This window comes from Molossus molossus, unplaced genomic scaffold (assembly GCF_014108415.1).
Source record: "Molossus molossus isolate mMolMol1 unplaced genomic scaffold, mMolMol1.p scaffold_m16_p_16, whole genome shotgun sequence".
Taxonomy (NCBI): domain Eukaryota; kingdom Metazoa; phylum Chordata; class Mammalia; order Chiroptera; family Molossidae; genus Molossus; species Molossus molossus.
Window position 1 is genome coordinate 42,922,840 of NW_023425351.1, and position 25,033 is coordinate 42,947,872.

The 25,033-nt window shown below is 38.1% G+C and overlaps 1 protein-coding gene across 5 annotated transcripts in view; it reads left to right on the forward strand.

Annotated features, from left to right (window-relative positions):
* VPS13B (vacuolar protein sorting 13 homolog B) overlaps positions 1 to 25,033 on the forward strand; it is an 867,799-nt gene that overhangs the window by 398,135 nt on the left and 444,631 nt on the right. The gene's annotated exons all lie outside the window — the stretch shown is intronic.

Consider the following 25,033-nt stretch of genomic DNA (forward strand, 5'->3'; position numbering starts at 1 on the left):
TTCCTGTCCATGAGCTCTTTCTCTTTGTTTCTCAATCCCCCATGCCTCCTGCCCTCTATCAAGAGTTGTCAGCCTGCTCTCTATCTAATTTATACCACTTGACTTATGAGTGGCTATGTGACAGCATATTATCAAGTGAATATATTATTTATATCAAGCAAAATATATTTCTATTTTTCATTTATTTAGATAAAGTAAATAATTGTATGATGATTGGAGCCATGGCTCTTTCTTTAGTATATACTTGATTTCTGATATTGCGGTGTTTTCAATTGTACATTCATACCTTTTGAACTTTGACATATTTATCTCAAACAGCATGTGGACCTGGAAAAGTTTTAAGTCTCAAAGTAAATAATGTGAATCTGTATTTTAATAACAAGGTTTAAATTTTTGACAGTGCTAAACAGGTCAACACCTTGTTCATATTATTAGGATGTAAGTGTATGAATCCTGATATAAAGATTATTATACGTACTATTATTGCAAAGCAGAAACAGTTTGTGCAGTTTTGACTGTGACTTGATGTTAATTTCTCTCTCCTTTTCTCTATTGAAATTTTCATTGAAATCTAGTTTTCACAGATTGATCAGAATTAAGCATGATTTTGCTGTCAGAAATTGATATTGATGTTTAAGATTATTAAATATGAATGCCATTGTCATAAAGTTATAGAATTCTAGGGTTAGAAGGAAGTTCTTTAGAGGTTTTCTTTTGTGGCCTTTGTCTTAATCCAAGGATCGTTTCTCTAGCGTATTGGACGTATCCATTCTTTGCCATTTGCTTTTGGTTATAGGGAATTCTTTATTATCACAATAGCTATTATATATTATGCCAAGGATCTGCTAGGCTCATAAAATGAGTAGGGGAGTGCTCCTTTCTTTTTTTTGTTTTAACTCTGGAATAATTTATATAAGATTAAAATGATTTGTCCCTTGATTTTTTTGTTGCTGTTGAAATTTCCTGATATTTGTGTACACTTTTAAAGATAAATCTTTAATTTTGCATATTGTAGAATCATTCCTTTGAAAATATACAATTAGATTATTTTTGTTATATTTAGGAGATGATTTTTAGTATATTTAGTGTTATGCAGCCATCACCACTATCACATTTTAGAATAATCTGATCTCATTACTCTAAAAACAAATTGGTATACTATTAGCAAGTTATTCGTCGTTCTTCCCTCAAACCCGGCCAACCACTAATCTTTCTGTAACTATATGTTTGCTTATTCTATATATTTCATATGAATGGAATCACATAATATATGGTCTTTTGTGACAGGCTTCTTTCACGTACCATGATATTTTCAAGGTTTATTCATGTTATAACATGTATAGTCTTCATTTCATTTTATGGCTGAATTATATATAATCCATTTTATGGATATACTACATTTTTTAATCCATTCATCAGTTGATGGACATTTAGGTTGTTTCCACTTTTTAGCTATTAAGATTAATGATGCTATGATCATATTTGTACATATTTTTGTGTGGATATATGTTTTAATTTCTATTAGATATATGTACCTAGGAAAAGAATTGTTGGGTCATATTGTTAACTATATGGTTAAGCTTTTGAGGAATTGATAGAATGTTTCCCAAAATGTTTTTACCATTTTACAATCTGATGTCAATATATAGACGTTCTGATTTATCTAAATCTGTGTCACCACTTGTTATTGCCTGCCTTTTTGATTCTAGCCATCCCATTGTGTGTCAAGTGGTATTTCACTGTCATTTTGATTTGCATTTCCCTAATGACTAACGATGTTGGTCATCTTTTCATGTGCTTGTTAGCCATTTGTAGATCTTCTTTTATATGTTTTTATTATATTCAGATCCTTCACCCACTTTTTAGTTGAGTTACTTCTCTTCTTATTGTTGACTTGGAAGAGTTCTTTATATATTCATGATATTAGAACCTTGTTAGATAAATGATTTGCAAATATTTGTGGGTTGTTTTCTTTATAAAGTATTTTTAATTCCATTTTTCTCTGCTATATTGGAAATTATTCCTCACTATTTTTTATTTTATTCTTATAAATTAATACTCCATATAGAAAACCCTGTTTCTAGAAATATTGATACATATTTAATTTATTAAATTATGCAACAAAATCAAGCTGTTTACTCTGGTCCTAAAGAACTCACAGGTCTTCAAATAATTTAATTTAATCATTCTCACCAGATTAACCAGTTGTCATATTTTTTTTTTTTCATCCTCACCCGAGGACATTTTTGCATTTATCTTCAGAAAGAGTGGGAGGGAGAGAGGGCTAGAAGAGAGAAAGAGAAACATCAGTGTGAGAGAGACACATCTACTGGTTGCCACCCACACGACCCAACCAGGCCGGAGACAACCACAACTGAGGTACATGCCCTTAGTGGGAACTGATCCCAGGACTCTCTGGTCCATTGGCTGACTCTCTAACGGCTGAGACAAACTGGCCAGGGCCAATTGTCATATGTTTTAGTGACCTTCCAGTTTTAAACTTTGTAAGATAATAAGGTTAAAAAATAATTTATTATATTTTACATACATATAACTAGTGCAGGGTTTGGAAAACATATTCAATAAAGGGCCAGAAAATAAATATTTTCAGTTTTATCAGCTATATGGTTTCTATCCCAACTACTCCACTCTTTGTAGTGCAGCAGCAGCCATAGATGATATGTACATGAATTGACAAGACTGTGTTCCAATAAAACATTCACGAAATCTGGTAGCCAGCCAGATTTGATCACGGGCTATACTTGTTGACTTATACTAATGCCTTACTAGTCATTTCCTCTCACAGCTCAGTTCTTTTTTGTATTTCAGATAATTTTCCTTCTGCTTTTTTGTGATGATCTGTTAGCAAACTTATTTTTGTTAGTTTGAAAATGTCTGAATTTTGCCCGCCTTTTTAAAAGATAATTTACTAAGTATACAGTTTCTAGTTGATAGTTATTTTCATCTGACCCATTAAAGGTACTGTTGTGCTGACTCTTGCTTTTCATTGCTCTTTTGAGAGATCCACTGTCAGTTTTTGTTTATTTGAAGGCATGTTGCCCTTTCTCTTTGGCAGCTTTTGAATGTTTTTAAGCTTGAGTTTTAAAGTACTAGTGACTTTTATGAGTTCTGCCAGTGTTCCAGGATTAACTCTTCAAACAGAGCCTTGGCCTCCTTCTTTCTACATATACAGGGTGTGGCAAAAGTAGGTTTACAATTGTAAGTACAGTCAGCCCTCGTTTATCACGGTTAATCAGTTCCGGATTCTACCATGATAAATGAATTTCCACGAAGTAGGATTCTTTATTTATAAATCGAATATTTTCGCAGTTAGAGCATAGAAAACCTGTTTATGACCTTCTAAATACTTTTTTAAACATTATTAGAGCCCTCTAGACATGAAATAACACCCTTTAGTCACCATTACAGTTGTATTACCCAATATATTAGACAAAATTAGAGAAAATAAGACATATTAGACGTTACAAATATATTATTATTGTACATTTAATTACACACACAGTTCTTACACACAACTACTAACCTATGAAAATAGTGTGACTTGTTCAGTGATGAAGCGATGAAGATGAAGAGATGTATGTATTGCACAGCAAAGAAGAGCAAGATTACTGCTCCTCTGAAGGCACCACCTCAGTAGGAGAGTCTTCAGGTGGTGCAGTATCTTCAGCAGGTGTGTCGTCGTCATCTTCCATGGAAGGAGTACTAGGAGTGGGCAGTGGGTGTCTGGATGCGCAGCTGAAGAACATTGTGATAGGCAGTTGCTGGTGCTGTCTTTTCATATGCGTGAGGAGGCTTTTGTAGGGTTCTATCGCTCCATCAAGTGCATTTCAGGACCGCAATGCACGCATCATTTGTGGGTCCCATTTGCCAATCAAGTCCTGTACTACCTTAATAGTTCTCACGACTTGCGAGAGACGCTCATGTGTAAGGCCAACTTCCTCCTCTTGACCCCCAGGAACCTATGGCTGCTCTTCCTCCTCCTCACTCACAGACTTAGTCATCTCCACCAGATCCTCCTCAGTTAAGGATATCTATTCTGGATGATACTCGCCCTCCTCACGGGTCTCTCTGCTGCAAGCTGGTCAGCAGAGGCAGGTTCTCCATGGAGAACACACTCTTCAGATGGTACCTCTTCTGGAACTTCTCCAACCAACCCTTCCTCATCGTGAAATCCATGAACGTTGCGGAAGAGGGTCCTGGTTGAGGTTCATTCGCTATAAAGCGCTGATAGAGCTGCTTCGCCTTCTCCTGGATGACCAGCGAATCCAACGGAATGTTTTTCTTACGGTTGTCACTGATCCAGACGGCTAGGGCAGACTCCGTTTTCCCTATAAACTTATTACAACTTGTCACGACATACTTTGCTTTCTTGTTGAAAGAGACAGTAGCCAGTGCATGGATGTTCTTTTCATCTTTACAGATGGAGTGAACTGTAGACTCATTCAAGTTGTAATGGCAGGCAACCTCCATGATTTTCTTACCATCTTTGATCATATCCAAGAGTTTCACCTTCTCCTGGATGTTAAGCATCTTCCTCCAGCGCTTAGTGTCATCGTCAGCAGGCTTAGAAGCAGCAGCATGTTTAGGAGCCATCGTGGGGCTTAGATAAAAGTTCTCATAAATCGCAAACACAAGAACAAAGATGCTTCCAACGTGTAGCGATGTAGAAGTCTGTATGAGAGAAACGAACTTTCATGAGGCTGAGCCAATCAGTGGCCAGGATAGGAAGAGGATAGTATAGCCAATCAGTGAACAGCACGCTCTAATTGGCTTTGTTTCACTACACCGGATTTTTTGGAAAAAAGTTATTGCCTACACACAAGGGGTGGTCGAGCAGTTGCACCTGGCATTGAAGGATTTGTGGGGGTGCTCGATACATAGGCCTACAGTCCATATGTACAGTAATTTTCATTTTAATTGTAATACAGGGCTGTATAATTGACTCAGACAACCGAGCATGCGCTGTACCATTTTTACTGTCTTGATCAACTTTTTAGTGAATATATTTGAAAAAACCGTGATAGAGTGAAGCCGCAAAAGTCAAAGGGTGAAGTGGCGAGGGATGACTGTACAGGAAACGGTTTATTGTTGTATTATTATTTATTAATTATTGTATTACTTTTGTATGAACAACTGTAAACCTACTTTTGCTCCACTCTGTATGTTATCAATGTTTTCTATTTTTTACTGCATTTTTCTTATCTTTTTTTGTGCATTTATATTTTTTCTCTTTGACTTGCTGGCCTGCATTCTGAGTATTATCTTTAATCTATCTCCAGTTCATTAATTTTCTTTTCAATTTTGCTTAATATGATCTTAACATTTTTCACTGAATTTTTTGAAGAAAGTTTTATAGAATTCTAATATATCATGAAGATAACTACACAACTTTTAGTGTACAGCTGGATGTTTTTGTAAAATAAACCAACCCATGTTACTGGCATCTGAGTCCAGATCAGAAATATTACCAGCACCAAGGAGTTCTTCTCTGCTTCTTGCCAGCCAGTGTTTCCTCAAAGGCGACATCTAAAATCCTAAATTAATGGCTTGTGTCGATTTCTGAGTTCTCTTTTCTGTTCCATTGATCGATAAGCCTGTTCTTATGCCAGTACCAGACTGTTTTGATTACAATGGCTTTGTAGTATAATTTGGTATGTGATATTGTGATCCCTCCTACTTTGTTCTTTCTCAAGACTGCTGTGACTGTTTGGTTCTATATATACTTTTGGAGTTTTTGTTCTAGAACTGTGAAATATACTGATGGCATTTTAATAAGGATTGTGTTGAATCTAGATTGCTTCTGGTACTATGGACATTTTAATGATGTTAATTCTTCTAATTCATGAACACAGTATATGCTTCCACTTGTTTATATATTTCTTCTTCTTTTTTTAATCATCCGAGTATATTTTTCCATTGATGTTTTCAGATAGACAGATAGAGAAGGAGGGAGAGATAGAAACATCAATGTGAGAGAGACACATTGACTGATTGCCTCCTGCACAACCATGACCTGGGCTGGGATCAAACTTGCAACCAAGGTACATGCGTTTGACCAGGAATTGAACCTGTGACTCTTCTGTTCACTGGCTGATGCTCTAACCACTGAACCAAACCAGCCAGGGCTATTCTTCAATTTCTTTTTTCAATGTCCCATAGTTTTCTGGGAACCGATTTTTTTACCTCTTTGGTTAAGTGTATTGATAGGTATCTTAATTTTTTGTTGCATTCGTAAACAGGACTTTTTATTTATTTATTTATTTTTCCTCACCCTAGGACATTTTTTGATATTTTGTTCGGAGAGAGAGAGAGAGAGACAGAGAGAGAGAGAGAGAGAGAAACATCGACATGAAAGGGACACATTGAATGGTTGCCACCCACACGACCCAACCAGGGCCAGGGACAAACTGCAACTGAGCTACATGCCCTTAGCGGGAACCGAACCCAGGTCTCTCCAGACCGCAGGCTGATGCTCTAACCACTGAGCCAAACCGGCCAGGGCTAGGACTTTTTTTTTTTTTTTAGTTTCTCTTTCTGAGATCATTATTGGAGTATAAGAATGCCATCAGTTTCTAGATTTTACTCTTTTTTAACTCATCTTTATTGTTGAATGTATTACAGATGTCCCCCATTTTTCCCCATAGACCTCCTCTACCCCATTCCTGCCCCCCTCCTGCCTTCCCCACACTATTGTCAGTATCCATTGGTTATGCATATACACATTGAAGTTCTTTGATTTATGTCATCCCACGCTCCCTCCCCTCTTCCCTTTGAGGTTCATGAGTCTAACAATCAATTTGTACTTCTTAATTTTTTCCACTGGCCCTGCCCATTTGGCAAGCCACAAAAAGTTCTCTGTATCTATGAGTCTGTTTCTGTTCTGCTTGCTTATTTTGTTTGTAAATTCAATTGTTGTTAGATATGTATTAATTGCCATTTTATTGTTCATATTTTTGTTTGTCTTCTCCTTTAAGGAGAAAGAAGATGCTTCAACATTTTATATAATACTGGTTTAGTGATGATGAACTCCTTTAGCTTTTTCTTGTCTGGGAAACTCTTGATATATCTATCAGTTCTAAATGATAGCTTTGCAGGATAGAGTAGTGTTGATGGTAGGTCATTGCTTTTCATCGCCTTGAATATCTCTTGCCACTCCTTTGTGGCCTGCAAAGTTTCTTTTGAGAAATCAGCTGACAGTCTTATGGGAGCTCCTTTGTAGGTAACGGACTGCTTTTCTCTTGCTGCTTTTAAGATTCACTCTTTGTATTTAACCTTTGACATTTTGATGATGATGTGTCTTGGTGTGGACCTCTTTAGATTCATCTCATTTGGGACTCTGTGCTTCCTGGACTAGTCTGTCTGTTTTCTTCACCAAGTTAGGGCAGTTTTTTGTCATTATTTTTTATTTTTTTATTAAATTTTTGTTTTTCTTTATTGATTTTAGAGAGAGAGAAAGTGAGAGGGAGAGAGATAGAAACATCGATGAGAGAGAACATCAGTTGGCTGCCTCCTGCATGCCCCTCACTGGGGATCGGGCCCATGACCTGGGCATGTGTCCTGACCAGGAATCGAACCAGTGACCTCTTGGTGCATGGGTCGAGGCTCAACCACTGAGCCACACTGGCCAGACTGTCATTATTTTTTCAACGTCTTGCTCTCCCTCTTCTCTTTCTGGCACCTCTATGATGTGAATGTTGGCATGCTTGAAGTTGTCCCAGAAGCCCCTTACACTGTCCTCATTTTTTTGGATTCTTTTTCTTTTTGCTATTCTGATTGAGTGTTTTTTGCTTCCTTATATTCCAAATTGATGGCTGCTTCTTGGCTTTACCTACTCTACTATTGATTCCCTGTAAATTATTCTTTATTTCAGTTGGTACATCTTTCGTTTCTGACCAGCCCTTTTTTGATGTTGTTGATGTTCTCACTAAGTTCGTTGGGTTGTCTCCTTAAGTTCCTTGAAGGTCTCACTAAGTTCCTTGAATGTCTCACTAAGTTCGTTGAGCAACCTTATAACCAGTGTTTTGAGCTCTGCATCTGACTGACTGCTTGTCTCCATTTTGTCTATTTCTTTTCCTGGAGTTTTGTTCTTTTCTTTCATTTGGGACATGTTTCTTTGTCTCCTCATTTTGGCTGCTTCCTTGTGATTGTTTCTATGTATTAGGTAGAGTTTCTATGTCTCCTAGGCTTCATAGGGTGGCCTATTGTTGTAGGTGTCCTGTAGGGTCCAGTGGCACAGCCTCCCTGATCACCCCAGCTGGGCCCTCAAGGTGCACCCCTCGTGTAGACTGTATACCCTTCTGTTGTAATTGAGTCTTGATTGCTGTTGGCACATCAATGGGAGGGATTTACTCAGGTTGATCAGCTGCAAGGCCTGGTTGTGCCCATTAACCACTGGCCACTGACTCCCTTGAAGGATCAGCAGTGTAGGGGCCCACCCCACAGAGCTAGACTTACCTCGGCAGGGCTCTGGTAACCACTCAATCCATTCATTGAGTGTGTCAGTTGTGGAGATGGTTGGGTGGTGATGCTTCGATGTGGTCTGAAGCTGTCCACTGGTTGTGCTGGCTCTGGGGCAAGGTCAGCCATGCCTGTGTTCTACCCGGGGCCACCAGGCATAAGCTAGTAAGTTATCAGCAGATGGCTGCTTCTTGTGCTGGGCCTAGAGGTGCCCAGGAAAAGCCAAGTTGTGAACCAAGGCTGGCTGCTTCTAGTGCCAGACCTGGGGCCACTTAACGAGAGGTATGGGGCTTGCTGAGACCAGATGCTGCTTATTTGAGAGATTTTGGGAAACTCTGAAGCAGGATCCAAGATAGGCCAATCCTATATAGGGGTAAAGCCTGGCATCTTTAATAAATGGTGTTGGGAAAATTGGACAGCTACGTGCAAAAAAAATGAAACTAGACCATCAACTTACACCATACACAAGAATAAACTCAATCGATAAAACACTTAAATGTGATTCATGAATCCATAAAAATCCTAGAAGAAAATGTAGGCAACAAAATTTCAGACATTATATGCAGCAGAATTGTCACTGATACATCACCTAAGGCAACAGAAACAAAGGAGAAAATGAACACATGGGACTACACCAAACTCAAAAGCTTTTGCACAGCAAAAGATACCATCATCAAAATGGAAAGGCAACCCACTGTATGGGAGAGCATCATTGCCAATGATATATCAGATAAGGGTTAATTTCCAATATATATAGAGTGCTCATACAGCTCAACAAAAGGAAGTCAAAGGACCCAATTAAAAAATGGGCAGAGGAACTAAATAGACACCTCTGCACGCAGGACATACAAATGGCTAAGAGACATATGAAGAAATGCTCGACATCACTAATCATCAGAGTGATGCAAATTAAAACAACAATGAGGTATCACCTCACACCTGTCAGAATGGCCGCCATCAACAAATCATCAAGCAACAAGTGATGGTGAGGGTGTGGAGAAGAGGGGACTCTAGTACACTGCTGGTGGGAATGAAGACTGGTGCAACCACTATGGAAAACAATATGGTGTTACCTCAAAAAATTAAAAATTGAATTTCCATTTTGACCCAGTGATCCCACTTCTAGGAATATACCCTAAGAAGCCTGAAACACGAATCAGAAAGAATATATGTACCCCCATGTTCGTAGCAGCACTATTTACAATAGCTAAAATCTGGAAACAGCCCAAATGTCTATCAGTAGACGAATGGATAAAGAAGCTGTGGTACATATACACAATGGAGTACTATGTAGCTTTAAGAAAGAAAGATCTCTTATCCTTTCAGACAACATGGAGGGATCTGGAGAGTATTATCCTAAGAGAAACAAACCAAGCAGAGAAAGACAAATATCATATGATCTTACTTATTTGTGGAATATAATGAACATAACAGTCTGAGGAACGGGGTCATCCCTGAGGTGGAAGTGGGGTACAGACTGACAATCCCCAGAAGAGGGCGTGGTGGTGGGGAGATAAACCACAGAATTTATATGCATGTATGTATGTACTATGGACATGGACAACAAAGGTGGGGATGGAGTGGGGAGGGAGGGGGAGGGAATAATCAGTGGGTGAAAAAGGAGACACACTATAACAAAAATAAATTAATTAATTAAAAAAATAAAAATAAAAGAGACTCCACAAAAATAGTGAAAAAAAGAAGCAGCAGCTTGGGTGGGCCTGAAATTTGGGTGGGGCGGGGCCTCAGGGAATCACTAGGGTGGGGCAAACAGTGTGAGCCAGATTTCTGGAGTTCCAGACCTGGCTGCTGTCTGCCAGCCCTGTGGGGGAAGGGCTCACCAAAGGAACATCAGACTCTGCCAGCATGTCTGTCCAGGAGAATGCAGCCTCTCCAGCCTTCCTCCCAAGGCCAGACAGCTCAGTTCTTCCCTGTATGTCTCTGGCGGCCCTCAGGCTGCCTCCCCTAGTTGCTTAGAGGGAGCAAGTCCACGTGCAGGCCCTTTAAGGGGAACTGTCTGGGGCTTCAGCAGCTGCACCCTCCCTCAGCTTCAGTTCCTGCTGGTTTTTCCAGCCAGAAGTTATGGGGACTTCTCTTCCTGGCACTGGAACCCTGAGCTGGGCGCCTGTCAGTCCTCAGGGAGGACCTTCCCAGTCTAGGTGTCCTCCTGATTTTTATCTGCCACATGTGGATATGGTACCAGCCTGTCTGGGCCTCTGCCCCTTCTATCAGTTTGGGTGTGGCTGTTTCTCTAATTCCTTAGTTGTAGGACTTCTATTGAGCTGGATTACAGGTGGTTTTTATTGATGGTTGTGTTTTAGTTTAGTTGTAATTTTGATGTGGTTGTAGGAGGAGGCTATACCTTGTTTACCTACGTTGCCATCTTGACCGGAAATCTGGATTTTAATTTTGTATCCTGCTACTTTTCCGAAATCATTTATTAAATCTAGTAGTTTTTTGGTGGATTCTGTAGGGTTTTCTATATACAATATCATGTTACCTGCAAATAATGACAGTATCATGTCTTTTTTTTCAGTTTGGATGCCTGTTATTTTTTTCTTCTTGTCTGATCCCTGTGGCTAAGGCTTTTAGTACTGTGTTGATTAATCGTGGTGACAGTAAACATCCCTGTCTTGTTCCTGGTCTTAAGGGAAGCACTTTTAGATTTTGCCAGTTGCGTATGATGTTGGCTGTCGGTTTACATATATGACCTTTATTATGTTGAGGTATGGTCCCTCTATTTCCACTTTATTGAGAGCTTTTATCAAAAATGGATGCTGGATTTTGTCAAATTTTTTTTTTTGTATCTGTTGATATGATCATATGAGTTTTAGCTTTCATATTTTTTATGCGATGTATCACATTTATTGTTTGCAAATATTGTACCAGCCTTGTATCCCTGGGATAAATCCCCCTTGGTCATGGTGAATAATCTTCTTTCTTTAAATATATTGCTGTATTCGATTTACTAACATTTTGTTGAAGATTTTGGCATCTGAGTTCATAAGGAATATCGGCCTATAATTTTCTTTCTTTGTAGTGTCTTTATCTGGTTTTGGATTAAGGATAATGCTGTCCTCATAAAAAGAATTTGGAAGGCTTCCTTCCTCTTGAATTTTTTGGAATAGTTTGAGGAAGATAGGTGTCAGTTCTTTGAATGTTTGGTAAAACTCCCCTGTGAAACTGTCTGGGGGGTGTGTGTGTGTGTGTGTGTGTGTGTGTGTGTGTATGTATTTATGTATACACACACACACTTAATTTATATTTTATGCATTAAAAATTTTTTTTCTTTATTGATTTTAGAGACAGAGGAAGGGAGAGGGAGAGATGGGAGAGAACATTGATTGGTCGCCTCCTGCATGCTCTCCACTGGGGATTTGGCCCACAACCTGGGCATGTACCCTGACCAGAAATTGAACCAGTGGCCTCTTGGTGCATGGCTCAACACTCAACCACTGAGCCACACTGGGCAGGCTGCATTTTTGCTTTGTTAAACATAAAATATGGCACAAAATTGAATCTTTTAAATAATTATTCAGGTGTATTTATTTTTCCAGTTTTTTTTTGTGATATAAGTGATATGTAACTGTATTAATTTTAGGTGCACAACATGATTGATTATACGTATGTATTTTAAAATGATTGCTACAGTACGTTTGCTCAACATATATCACCATATATAATTACAAACTTTTGTTCTTGTGATGAGAACTTTTAAGATCTAATATCAGCCCTGGCTAGTTTTTCTCAGTGGTTAGAGCATTGGCCCTTGGAGCAAAGGGTCAAGGGCATGTACCTGGGTTGCAGGTTTGATCCCTGGCCCTGGTTGGGGTTGTGCAGGAGGCAGCCAATCAGTGTGTTTCTCTCACATCAATGTCTGTCTGTCTGTCTGTCTCTCTCTCTCTCTCTCATTCTCTCTCTCTCTTTGTTTCCCTTCCTTCCTTCCATTCTATCTAAAAATCAATGGAAAAATATCCTTGGGTGAGGATTAACAACAAAACAAAAAAAGATCTGTCATAGCAGCTTTCAAATACATAATACACTATTGTTAACTTTAGTCATCATGCTGTACATTTTATCTCCAGAACTTACTTATATCTGGAAGTTTGTATTTTTTGATAACCTTCAGCCATTTTGCTCACACTCCCACTTCTTGCTCTGGCAGACACCAACCATTCTGTTCTCTGTATCTGTGAGGTTTTTTTTTTAGACTCCATATGTAAATGAGATCATACTATATTTGTCTTTCTCTCTCTGACTTATTTCACTTAGCATAATACCCTCAAGGTCCAACCATGTTTTCTTAATGGCATGATTTACTTCTTTTCTGCTTAAACAATATCTTGTATGTATAAATGTTTGTATACATATGTGTGTGACATTTTATTTCTCCATTCATCCACTGATGGACACTTAGTTTGTTTCTATATATTGACTATTGTAAATAATACTGTAGTGAATCTGGGGGAGCAGATAACACTTTGAGGTACTGATTTCATTTCCTTCAGATTTATACCCAGAAGTGGAATTGCTGGATCATATGATAGTTATGTTTTTCAGTTTTTTGAGGAAAAATCTCCATACTGTTTTTCATAATGATGATACAAATTTACATTGCCAGCAACAGTGACAAAGATTTTTTTTTTCTATAGCTTCACCAACATTTATCTCTTCTCTTTTTCATACCATGCAAACAGGTGTGAGGTGATATCTCATTGTGGTTTGATTTGCATTTCCCTGATGGTTAGTGATGTTGAGCACCTTTTCATACACCGTTTGACCATTTGTATTTTTGCTTTGGAAACATTTCTATTCAGATCCTCTGCTCTTTTTTAATTGAATTTTGATCGTGTGTGTGTGTGTGTGTGTGTGTCTTTGCTACTGAGTTGAGTGTATAAGTTCTTTGAAGAGTAAGGCATTATCAGGTAGATTATTTGCTAATATTCTCTTCTATTTTGTAAGTTGACTTTATTTTGTTGACTGTTTCCTTTGCTTTACTGAAGCTCTTTAGTTTCATGGAGTCCTACTTCTATACTTTTGCTTTTGTTGCTTATGCTTGTGGTGTTAAATCCAAAAAGTCATTTCCAAGATCATTGTCAAGAAGCATACCCACTATGTTTCCTGTAGGAGTCTTATATATTCAAGTCTTTAATCTACTTTAGTTCATTTTTGTTTATATAATAAGTTAGGGATCCAGTTTCCGTCCTTTGCATGTGGCTGTTGAGTTTTCCCGGCATTATTTATTGAAGAGACTATTTTTCCCCATTGCATGCTTTTTGGCTCCTTTTTCATAAATTAATTGGTCATTTATATATGGGTTTCTTTCTTTCTTTCTTTCTTTCTTTCTTTCTTTCTTTCTTTCTTTCTTTCTTTCTTTCTTTCTTTCTTTCTTTCTTTCTTTCTTTCTTTCTTTTCATTGACTTGAGAGAGAAACATCAGTTTCTTGTTGCACCTATTTATGCATTCATTGGTTGATTCTTGTATGTGCCCTGACCAGGAATCAAACCATCAACCTTGACATATCAGGATGACACTCTAATCAACTGAGCTGTCCAGCCAGGGCCACAGGTTATTTCTTGAATCTGTTCTGTTCCAATGATCTGTGTGTTGTTTTTATACTGTTGTGATTATTATAGCTTTGTAACATAGTTTAAAATCATGACATGTGATGAATCTAGGTTTGTTCTTCGTTTTCAAGGTTGCTTTGGCTATTTGGGTTCTTCTGTGGTTTCATATACATTTTAGGATTGCCAATTATATTTCTGAAAATGTCATTAGATTTTTTATAGTAATTGCATTGAATGTATAGATTGCTTTGGGTAGTGTGGACAGTTTAATAATATTCTAAATCATAAGCATAGAATATCTTTTCATTTATTTGTGTCCTCAATTTAAGATGATCATTAAAATATAACCAGAAAAACAGTAAAATGGGACCATTTTATTCATGTCTTAAAGCTTTCTCTATATTCTGAGACATTTAAAAGAGACATACATTTGACTTCAGTAAGCCTTGATGCAATGTTAATCTTTATTGATGAGGGAGTTACTTGGCACAGCGTTTTCAGGAAATCCATTTTTTTATATTCCTAAAACCTAGGCTGGCTTTTTCATCAACCATCTCTCTTTGCTATATTGCTCACTCCTCTATTCTCTGATTCCTCATCTTCCCATCTGCCCCTGTATCTGACCCATTTATTCATCAAATATTTATTGAGCACCTACCATATAGCAGACACAGAGAATACATATTTGAACCAAATATATATTCTACCTGCTCACTCATATTTTATTGTCTATTGAAGGGAATAATACAATAAACAAATTTAGTATCTTTTTGAAAAGGTTGTGAGGATTAAATCAGATTAAATCAGAGCACTTTCAAAAGTATCTGTCACATGGCAAGTGCTCAGTAAAAAACATTTTAGTTTTTAATATCTAAGTATGATTTCCAAAGTCGATGGCCTGGCTTCCAATCTGCTGTTTTCCAGATATATTATTCTTTCTTTGGAACCATGTATGGAATCCTATCTCTGAAATAGAAGAAAAATTCTTCACTTCAGTTCCTTTATTATATTCACTCACATTAAGCATTACAGAACAGAGTTCACTGAACATTTCTTACTAAAGGCAGAAGTGGTATTGGTACACTCCTATGAAACAATTTTTAAATCTCTATTAGTCTCTTTTAGACACTTTTGTACTTTAGGATTTGTAGCAACTTTGCCACAAGAGGTTTCTCTTCTGGACCCTTTCTCTCTTTGATCCGTTGACCAAAGGAAATTCAAATTCCTCCCCCTTTGTCATATATTTTTGTTATTTCTGCCTGAAATCACTTCCATGGTTTCCCATCAGTCTTTGGGTAAATTATATAATCATTAACATGACCAATAAGATTCTGTATCAGTTGGCCCTGCCCACCTCTTCACCCTTACTTTTTGTTATTCCATCACTGCTAACAATTGCCCACCTGCCTCTGTAGTCTTTTCAACAAGCACAGTGCTATCCTATCACAGGGCCTTATCATGTACTTCAAATATGCCTTCCTCCTTGATCCTTTCTGCAGCTTTCAGGCTTCATCCTTCAGGTTTCAGGGTATTTTCACTTGTCAAGTCTCCCTATTCTCTGCTCTCATTGTACCTGACTCATCACTTTACTTTCCTTATCCGAATACTTTTTGTTTACTTTCTGCATTCCTTAGTAAGGTGAAAAGGGCAGGAAATATATCTGTCTCCTTCACTGTTCTATTCCTGTCATCTATCACAATGCATGACACAAAATAGGAGCTCACTAAATAATCATAGAATGTGGTATTCAGTAAAGTAGACTCTTTAGGTAACTATGGGAGAAAAAATGAAAAAGTCAGCTTCTAACTTGTCTTCAGGTTCATAGGAGATGGAAAATAATTCCTAGTCATTGTGATTTGAAAAAAAATAATAGCCCACCATAACAAAGGTGGTCAGTAGGATAAGCAAGATGGGTTCTCATAGAGTTGAGGCTCATTCTGTATTGAACTTGGACTTCTAAAGTTCAAAATGAGGAACTGTGTGTTGAAATGTGTCATCTGATTTCAATTGCCACGGGAAGGGAGAGATTATCTCTAATATACTCTAATATAGCCAGATTCAATCTGTGTAGAGTGTTTGGGTCAAAATCAACATCTTGAGTTTCATTAGGGAGCACTTGCAGCAAGGCTTGCAAATGTAATCTGCTATATCCAGCTCACACCTCTGAGCAGATGGGTTTCTACACTGTGCCTTGCGAAGGTTTGTTTATTCTTCTTTCAAAGATTTGCCTGTGACTTTAATAAAATATTTTGACAAATGGAATATTGAGATCATTTATAAATTAAAACTTTGCTGTTGTTGGATTTAGTGAATTTTTATAGAAACTGATGTGAAAATCGTTGAGCATCTATGAAAAATAAATTAAAACTCTGCTGTTATTGGATTTAGTGAGTTTTAATAGAAAATGATGTGAAACTTGTTGAACACCTATGAGAAATAATGAGGGCTATTTTTTTGTGTGTAATTCTGGTTCACTTTAATGGTTTATATGTTTGTTCCATTTTAGATTTTTAGAAATATCATAGTTTGATCATTATAATTTCCACTTGTTCTGAAAGATTGTGACATGCTACTGCAATAGTTTCTTTCCAGTTTTACTGAGTGTCTTTGACTATAATCCTTAAACCATATGTAAATAGAATTCCTTAGGGAAAAGAGGGAGCTCAGAAAAGAGCTTCAGATTTGTTCTTTATATTGTTGTTTTTAGAATAAATCTCTTGAAAACCATCATATATGTGTTACAAATGAAATTAAACTGTTGAGTTGCCTAAATGTAGTTAATACAATTGCACTGTTATAGACATTATTCTCTTCTAAGTAGCCATGTCTAGCCTGCTCCGTCATTTATTTAGCTATGGATTCATGACATATAGAGGCTGGAAAAGGAACGTGTTTTAATTTATTTCCTATTAATCAATTTTTTGTTCTCTACCCCCCACACACTTATTTTAAAAACAAAAGCCAACATAGCAGATATAATATGCTGTCATATTTTGGCTGATGACCTTTTGAAAATAAACTATGTAATTGATATTGTCTTAAGACCTTAAAAATGTATTCTTAAAATGATAGCAAGGTAACAAATTCTCATTAAAGGAAATTTATTTTTTATTGAGCTACAATTAACATCTAACATTGTGAAAGTTTAAGTTATAAAACATTTATTGATATTTTCTTTTCATTATTGATTTAGAGAGAGAAGAAGGGAGAGGGGGATAGAAACATCGAAGAGAGAGAACATTGATTGGCCACCTTCTGCATGCCCCCCATTGGGGATTTGGCCCCCAACCTGGGCATGTTCCCTTACTGGGAATTGAACTGGCGACCTCTTGGTGCATGGGCTGACGCTCAACCACTGAGCCACACCGGCAGGGCTGATTTGATACATTTGTATACTGAAATATGATTACCACTGTAGCACTAGCTAATACTTCTATCAAGTCACATAATTGCTATTTCTTTTTTGTGGTGAGAACATTAAAGATCTAGTTTCTTAGCAGCTTTGAAGTGTATAATACAGTGTTGTTGACTGTAATCACTATGCTGTGTATTACATCTTCATAACACATTCATCTTCTATTTGCAAGTTTGCACCCTTTAACAATATCTCCCCAGTAATAATGCCAATTTAAATTTAAAGTTGTTCATTCATCTAAGTTGTCTAATTTATTAGGACATTCAGAGTTTTTCATAATACTGCCTCTAAATCCTTTTTAATTTTTATAGGTTTTAAGTAATATTTCTCCTTTTATTTCTGATTTTGGTAATATATGGCTTCTTTCCTTTTTTCTTTCTCTTTGAAGGTTGTCAGGTTGCTGATCTATTCATAGAAGCAACTTTTATTTCACTGATTTTTTTTGTTTCCTGTTTTCCTGATTTCTGTTCTAATCTTTCTTGTTCCTTTTTTCTACTTGATTTGTTTTGGTTTCATCTTACATTTTCTAGTTTCTTAGGGGGGAAATCTGAGTTTATTTTATTTTGTTTTATATTATTATTGAATTTATTGGAGTGATACTGATTCACAAAACCATACAAGTTTCAAGTGTACAACTGAACAAAATATCACTTGCACACTGTATTGTGCACCCATTGCCCAGATTGAGAGAGAGAGAGAGAGAGACATCGATGTGAGAGGGACACATTGATTGGTTGGTTGCCTCCCACACGATCCTGACCAGGGCGGGGGATGAACCACAATCAAGATAGGAGCCCTTGGCCAGAAATCAAACCCGGGACTCTTTGGTCCGAGGGCCAACACTCTAACCACTGAGCAAAACTGCCCAAGGCTCATTGTGGTTTTAATTTGCATTTCTTTGATGATTAGTGATGTTGAGCTTTTATTTATATGTCTGCTGGCCATCTGCCTGTCCACTTTGGAGAGGTGTGTATTCAGGTTCTTTGCCCATTTTTTAAATTGGGTTGTTTGCCTTATTGGTGTTGAATTGTGTAAGTTTTTATATATTTTGGAAATTCACCTTTTATCAGATGTTTCATTGGCATATATGTTCTCCCATTCAGTTAGTTCCATTTTCATTTTGTTGATGGTTTGTTTTGCTGTGCAAAAGCTTTTTAGTTTGATGTAGTCCCATTTGATTATTTTTTCCTTTGTTTTTCTTGCTCAAGGAAATGTATCAGCAAAAATACTGCAACCAGAGAAGTCTGACATTTTACTCCCTGTGTTTTCGTCCTGATTTTTATGGTATTGCAATGTACATTTAAATCTTCTATCCATTTTGAATTTATTCTTGTGTATGGTGTGAGTTGGTAGTCTAGTTTCATTTTTTATATGTATCTGTCCAATTTTCCCAACACCATTTATTGTAGAGACGGTCTTTACCCCACTGTATATTCTTGTCTCCTTTGTCAGATAGTACTTGACCACAGTGGTGTGGGTTTATTTCTGTGCTCTCTATTCTGTTCTGTTGATCTCTGTGCCTGTTCTTATGCCAATACCGTGCAGTTGGAGTACTATGGCCTTTTAGTATAGTTTGATACCAGGCACTGTGATACCTCCAACTTAATTCTTTTTCAAGATTGCTAAGGCTGTTCTGGGCCTTTTTTGGTTCCATATAAATTTTTGGAATATTTGTTCTAGATCTGTGAAATACCCCAATGGTATTGTAAAAGGGATTACGTTGAATCTACTGATTGCTTTGGTGGTATGGACATTTTAATGATGTTTATTTTTCTCATCCATGAACACGGTATATGCTTGCACTTATTTGTACATTCCTCAATTTTTTTCTTCAGTATACATAATTTCCCTAGAACAGGTCTTTTATCTGCTTTATTAAATTTATTTCTAGATACCTTATTTTTTTGTTACAATAGTAAATAGGATTGTTTTTCAAATTTCTCTTTGTGATAGTTCATTTTCATTTGTCTCTAGGTAACTTTTGACTTCTTCCTTGATATTGTTTACCCATTCATTGTTTAGCAGCATGTTATTTAGCCTCCATGTCTGAATATTTTTCAGTTTTCTTATTTGAAATTTATTTCTAGTTTTATACCATTGTGGTCAGAGAATATGCTTCATATGATTTCAGTCTTCTTGAATTTATTAAGACTTATTTTGTTTTCTAACATGTGGTCTACCATTGAGACTGTTCTGTGTGTACTTGAGAAGAATGTATATTCTGCTGCTTTGGGATAAAATCCATCTGATCCAGTGTGTTGTTTAAGATCACTTATGAACTTGTTGATTTTTTGTCTGAAAGATCTATCCTTGATGACAGTGGTGTGTTAAAATTCCCTACTATGACTATATTCCTGTTAATCTCTCTCACTCTAAATGTTCACCAAGATTTTCCTTATATATTTAGGTGCTCCTATGTTGGGTGTATATATGTTTACAAGGGTTTTATCCTCTTATTGGATCAATCTCTTTAGTATTATGTAGTGACCTTTGTGTCTTGTTACAGGCTTTGTTTTGAAGTCTATTTTGTCTGAGATAAGTATTGTTATACTAGCTTTTTTCCCTCTTTGTTTTTATGTACATGGAAAATTTTTAGCTATTTCTTTACTTTCAGTCTTTGTGACTCTCTTGTTCTGAAGTGGGTCGCTCATGTTTTCTTATCCATTCTGCTATTCTAAGTCTTTTGATTGGAACATTTAATTCGTTTACCTTTAAGGTTATTATTATTTTATTTTTTAAATCTTCACCCGAGGATATGTTTAGATTGATTATTTTACAAAGAGAAGGAGGAGAAGGAGGAAGGAGAAGGGGAAGGAGTAAGGAAAAAAGAGGATGACAGAAGGTAGAAGGAGAAGGAGGAACGTAGAGGGAAAAGAAGAAGAAGGAGAGGGGAAGGAGAAAGAGGAAGGAAGAAGTAGAGAGAAGAAGAGAGAAATAAATATCCATGGGTTGCCTCCTTTATGCACCTTGACTGGGGATTGAACCTGCAACTTAGTTATATGCCTTGACTGGGAATCAAACTCACAACCTTTCGGTGTACAGGTCAGTGCTCCAACCAACTGAGCCATCTATCCAGTGCTAAGGTTATTATTGATAGGTACTTATTTATTGCCATTTTATTTTATTATTATTTTGTTAATATGTTTTCATTTGTTTTTTAGAGAGGCAGGGAGAGAGAGATAGAAAAATTGTTGTGAGACAGAAACATTTATAACCTGCCTCTTGCATGCTTTCTACTGGGGATTGAGCCCACAACCCCGGGCATGTGCCCTAACCAAGAATTGAACTGGGACCTCTCAGTTCATGGGATGATGCTCAATCCACTGAGCCACACCACCTGAGCAGGTGCCATTTTATTTTTTTATACTTTTGTTTCTCCCTTTATCTGTTTCTTCTGCTTCTTAAAGTAGGTCCTTCATTGTTTCTTACAATTCTGATTTGGTTGTAATGAACTCCTTTAGTTTTTGTGTGTGTGTGTGTGTGTATTTGTTTTGCTTGACAGAATAGTGGTAGTTGTAAGTCATTGCTTTTCATCACTTTGAATATTTCATGCCAATTCTTTCTGGCCTGAAGTGTTTCTGTTGAGAAATCATCTGACAACTTTATGGGAGCTCTTATAGGTAAATAACTGTCTCTCTTGCTTTTAAAATTTTTTCTTTGTCTTTATCTTTTGCCATTTTAATTATGATGCGTTTTGTCGTGGGCCTCCTTGGGTTCATCTTGATTGGGACTCTGTGCTTTCTGGACTTATTTGTCTTTTTCCTTCACCTGGTTAGGGATGTTTTCAGCCATTATTTCTTCAAGCAGTTTCTCTGTCCCTTGCTCACTTTTTTCTCCTTCTGGTACCCCTATAATGCAGATGTTGTTGTGCTTGATATTATCCTAGAGGTCCGTTAGACTTCCCTCATTTTTTAAAATTGTATTTTCTTTTTGATGCTCTGCTTGGATGCTTACTGTCATCTTGCTCTATAACTCTCTAATTTGATCCACTGCTTCATATAACCTGCTGTTGATTCCTTCTAGTGTGTTCTACCTTTCAGATATTGTATTTTTCACTTCTGAGTGGTTATTTTTTTATGGTTTCTATGGAATTTTTAATGCCTACTCTCTCTTCATTTAAGTTCTCACTGAGTTCATCCATTCTTCTAGGGTCCTGAACATCTTATAACTGTTGTTTTAAACTTTGCATCTAGTATCTTGATTACTTCAATATCACTTAATTCTTTTTCTTGTGATTTCTCCTGTTCTTTCATTTGTTGCATATTTTTTGTCTTCCGATTTTGTCTTTGTGCATTAAGTAGATTATACTACGACTCTCAAATGTGTTATGATGGCTATGATGTAGGTATCTTGTTGGGCTCAGTGGTGCAGTCTTCCAGATCACCTGAGCTTGGTGCTCCTGGAAATGTTTCTTGTGGATTATGTGCACCCTCCTTTTGTAGTTGAGTCTTGAGTGTTGTTGTTCCTTTTGTGGTAGAGTTGTTAACCTTTAAGGCTGGCTGACTATAAGGGTAAACCTTAATCACTGTGTATTAGTCACTGTGCAGAGGCTGACCCCTGAGGCAGTGTTGTTTCCAGAAGGGTCTGGTGCCTGTTGGAATCCTCCTTTGGTTGTACCATTTATGTGGCTAATTGGGTCAAGTTATGGTGTGGTCTGAAGCCCACTCTGGTTGTATTGGTTCCAGGTCCACTTTGGATGGGGTTTGGGTATATGTTATTGTCAGATGTTGTGTGTAACCAGTCTTGGGCTATCTGGAGCTAACACACTTTTCACTGTTTGTGGCTGTGTCTGCTGGGCCTAGGTGTACATGGAAGGGGCCAGTCTATGTACAAGTGTCAGCTTTCTACAGCTTAATGTTGGGGGAAGATCTGTAAAATATCTGAGGCTCCCTGCAGTCCTCCTCCACCTGTCACCTATTTTGTCCCCCACCAAAACTGCCTGGTCTTCTTCCGGAGCCTTCTGAAGAAAGGCTGGCCATCACCCACAGACTTTTACACAGTTTGCGAGCTCGGTAGTCATGGTGATCAGGGTTGGGAGGACAGGGGTGAAGGGTCCCCTACTTAGGGAGGACAGGGGTGAAGGGTCCCCTACTTAGGGGCCGCAGTCAGACACTCAGTGAGGGGGAAATGTCCCATACTACAGAGCCACTACCACTCAATCTCTGCCAGTTTCCAACTCTAGCTCCCCTAGGAAGAGCACCCCAAAAGTTCATATTGGGTGCAGCCAGCTATCCCCTTGCAGGAGCAAGCTCAGCTGGGCGGAGCCACCAGGGCTTGGGAGGATAGATCAAAAGAGTCTCCACAGAGAGTGGTGCCCAAGCACTTTGTCTCAGTACTAGACAAGAGCTTCCAAGTGAGACACACTCCGGATGTCCCTGCTGTGTGCTGTACTCCCTTCTCCCCATGGAGCTGAGCTCTGTGGGGAGGGGCCACAGGGACTTGGAAGGGCAGATCCAAACAGTCTTTGATTGAGGGTGGTGCTGGCAATCCTGTAGGGGTGGGGTTGGCACTTCTTCCCCTTCTTGGACACAAGCCTCTGAAGTAGATGTGCACCCAGTGTCCCAGTACCAAGCAGTTCTCTGATCCCCTCATGAGCAGGGCAGGGCCCCTGGCTGTCAGAAATGCATATGAAATGAGTCTCCCATTGGTGGAATAGCACAGGCTGAGCTCACATCAGGAGACATGCTCCAAAAGTCCCAGCTCTGCATGGCATTTGATCCCTCTGCAAGACTTAACTCAGCAGGGCAGGACCACAGGGAGTGGGAGGTCAGGCCTAGTGATTCATCCAGTTGGGCTTTGGGGCTCCAGCTGTGTACTTGAGGTGGGGAAGAATGGTCCCCTTTCCAAAGCTACACAGTTCAGTCACAGAGTCTCTGCCAAGGGCTTCCCCAGAGAAAGAGCACCTCAAAGACCCCTGCTGGGTGCAGCCAGCACACCACTCTGCTGCCATTTGCCTAGTGGTAATGGCACCATTTTTTATTCATCTCCTTCCCTCCCTCCCACAGCTGACTATGGGTAACTGAAACAGTGAAAAGAGAAACTGCAGATAAGGGAGAGACTACTGTAGGTTTGACTCAAATTGACTAAAATGGCTACATGTATCATGCTAAGAAAAATAAGGATATCTGCTTAGTATCTGGGATCTCTGTGTTGCAAACATTTTATATCTTTGTTAATTATTGTTGCATATGTATATAGCTAACATTTTTGGGAGGGGCATTGTGTCTTAAGCATTTTTGTATTTGTTATTGAAGTTTGAGAACATGTTTATAAAATACTTATTCTATTAAATGGCATAATAAGTGACAGTTATTCAGTTATTTAAGAAAACACTACCATGGACAGTTTTGCTTAGCGGTTAGAGCATTGGCCTGTGGACCAACGGGTCGTGGGTTTGATTCCTGGTTAGGGGCACCTGGATTGCAGGTTCAATCCCCAACCCCAAGGTCATGTGGGAGGCAACCAATGAATGTGTCTCTCTCTCCCCCTCCTCTCCCTCTCTCTCCCTTTCTTCCTTCCACTCTATCTAAAACTCAATGGAAGAAATATCCACAGGTGAGGATTAACAAAAACAAGAAAATAAAAAACTAAAATAACAATCAAGAAACAAAAAAACCCCCACAGTATTGTTAAAATACCCTGTATTTTCTTTTTTAAATTATAACCTATATATGATTATCACTGAGGTATGAGACCCAAGAAGTATTTTATATTTGCTTAATTATGTTGGAGTTCTTTTTTTTAATACTCACCCAAGGATATTTTTCTATTGATTTTTAGATAGGGAGGGGTGGAGGGTGGGGGGAGAGACATCAATATGAGAGAGACACATTGATTGGTTGCCTCTTGGCACTACCTAGACCTGAGCCAGGGATCAAACCTGCAACTGAGCTATGTGACCTGGACCAGGAATTGAACCTGCGACCCTTTGGTCTGAGGGCCAGCACTCTCACCACTGAGCCAAACTGGCCAGGGCTGGAATTTTTATATAATAATTTACACAAAGTAAGGAGCACTGTTAGTTGTAAGTTGCTTTAGAAAATACGTGGAATTGTAGTATTAAGACTATAGGTCAAGACTGTAGGTGTTTCTTGGTAGCTGACTACATGACCCTAAGTAAATGCTGCATTATCATCTTGACATCTCTTTCAAAACTGTAAAGTGGCTACAAATACCTTAATTGTCTGAAGGACACTACTATTATAGAGGGACACGACTGTTACAGAAGGACTAGAGGTCCCTTTTAATTTTAAATGTAATAATTGTTCTATTTTTGCATTATTTATAATTGAAGTCATAAACTCTTGAGAATTTTAAACACCAGTATTGTATTTCTTTTTTTTTTTTTATCCTCACCCGAGGATACTTTTTCATTCTTTGTTTAGATAGAGCAGGAGGGAGAGAGAGAGAGAGAGAGAGAAACATCGATGCGAAAGGGACACATCGAGTGGCTGCCACCCGCACGACCAACCAGGGCCGGGGACAAACTGCAACCGAGGCACATGCCCTTAGTGGGAACCGAACCCGGGTCTCTTCGGACCACAGGCCGACGCTCTAACCACTGAGCCAAACC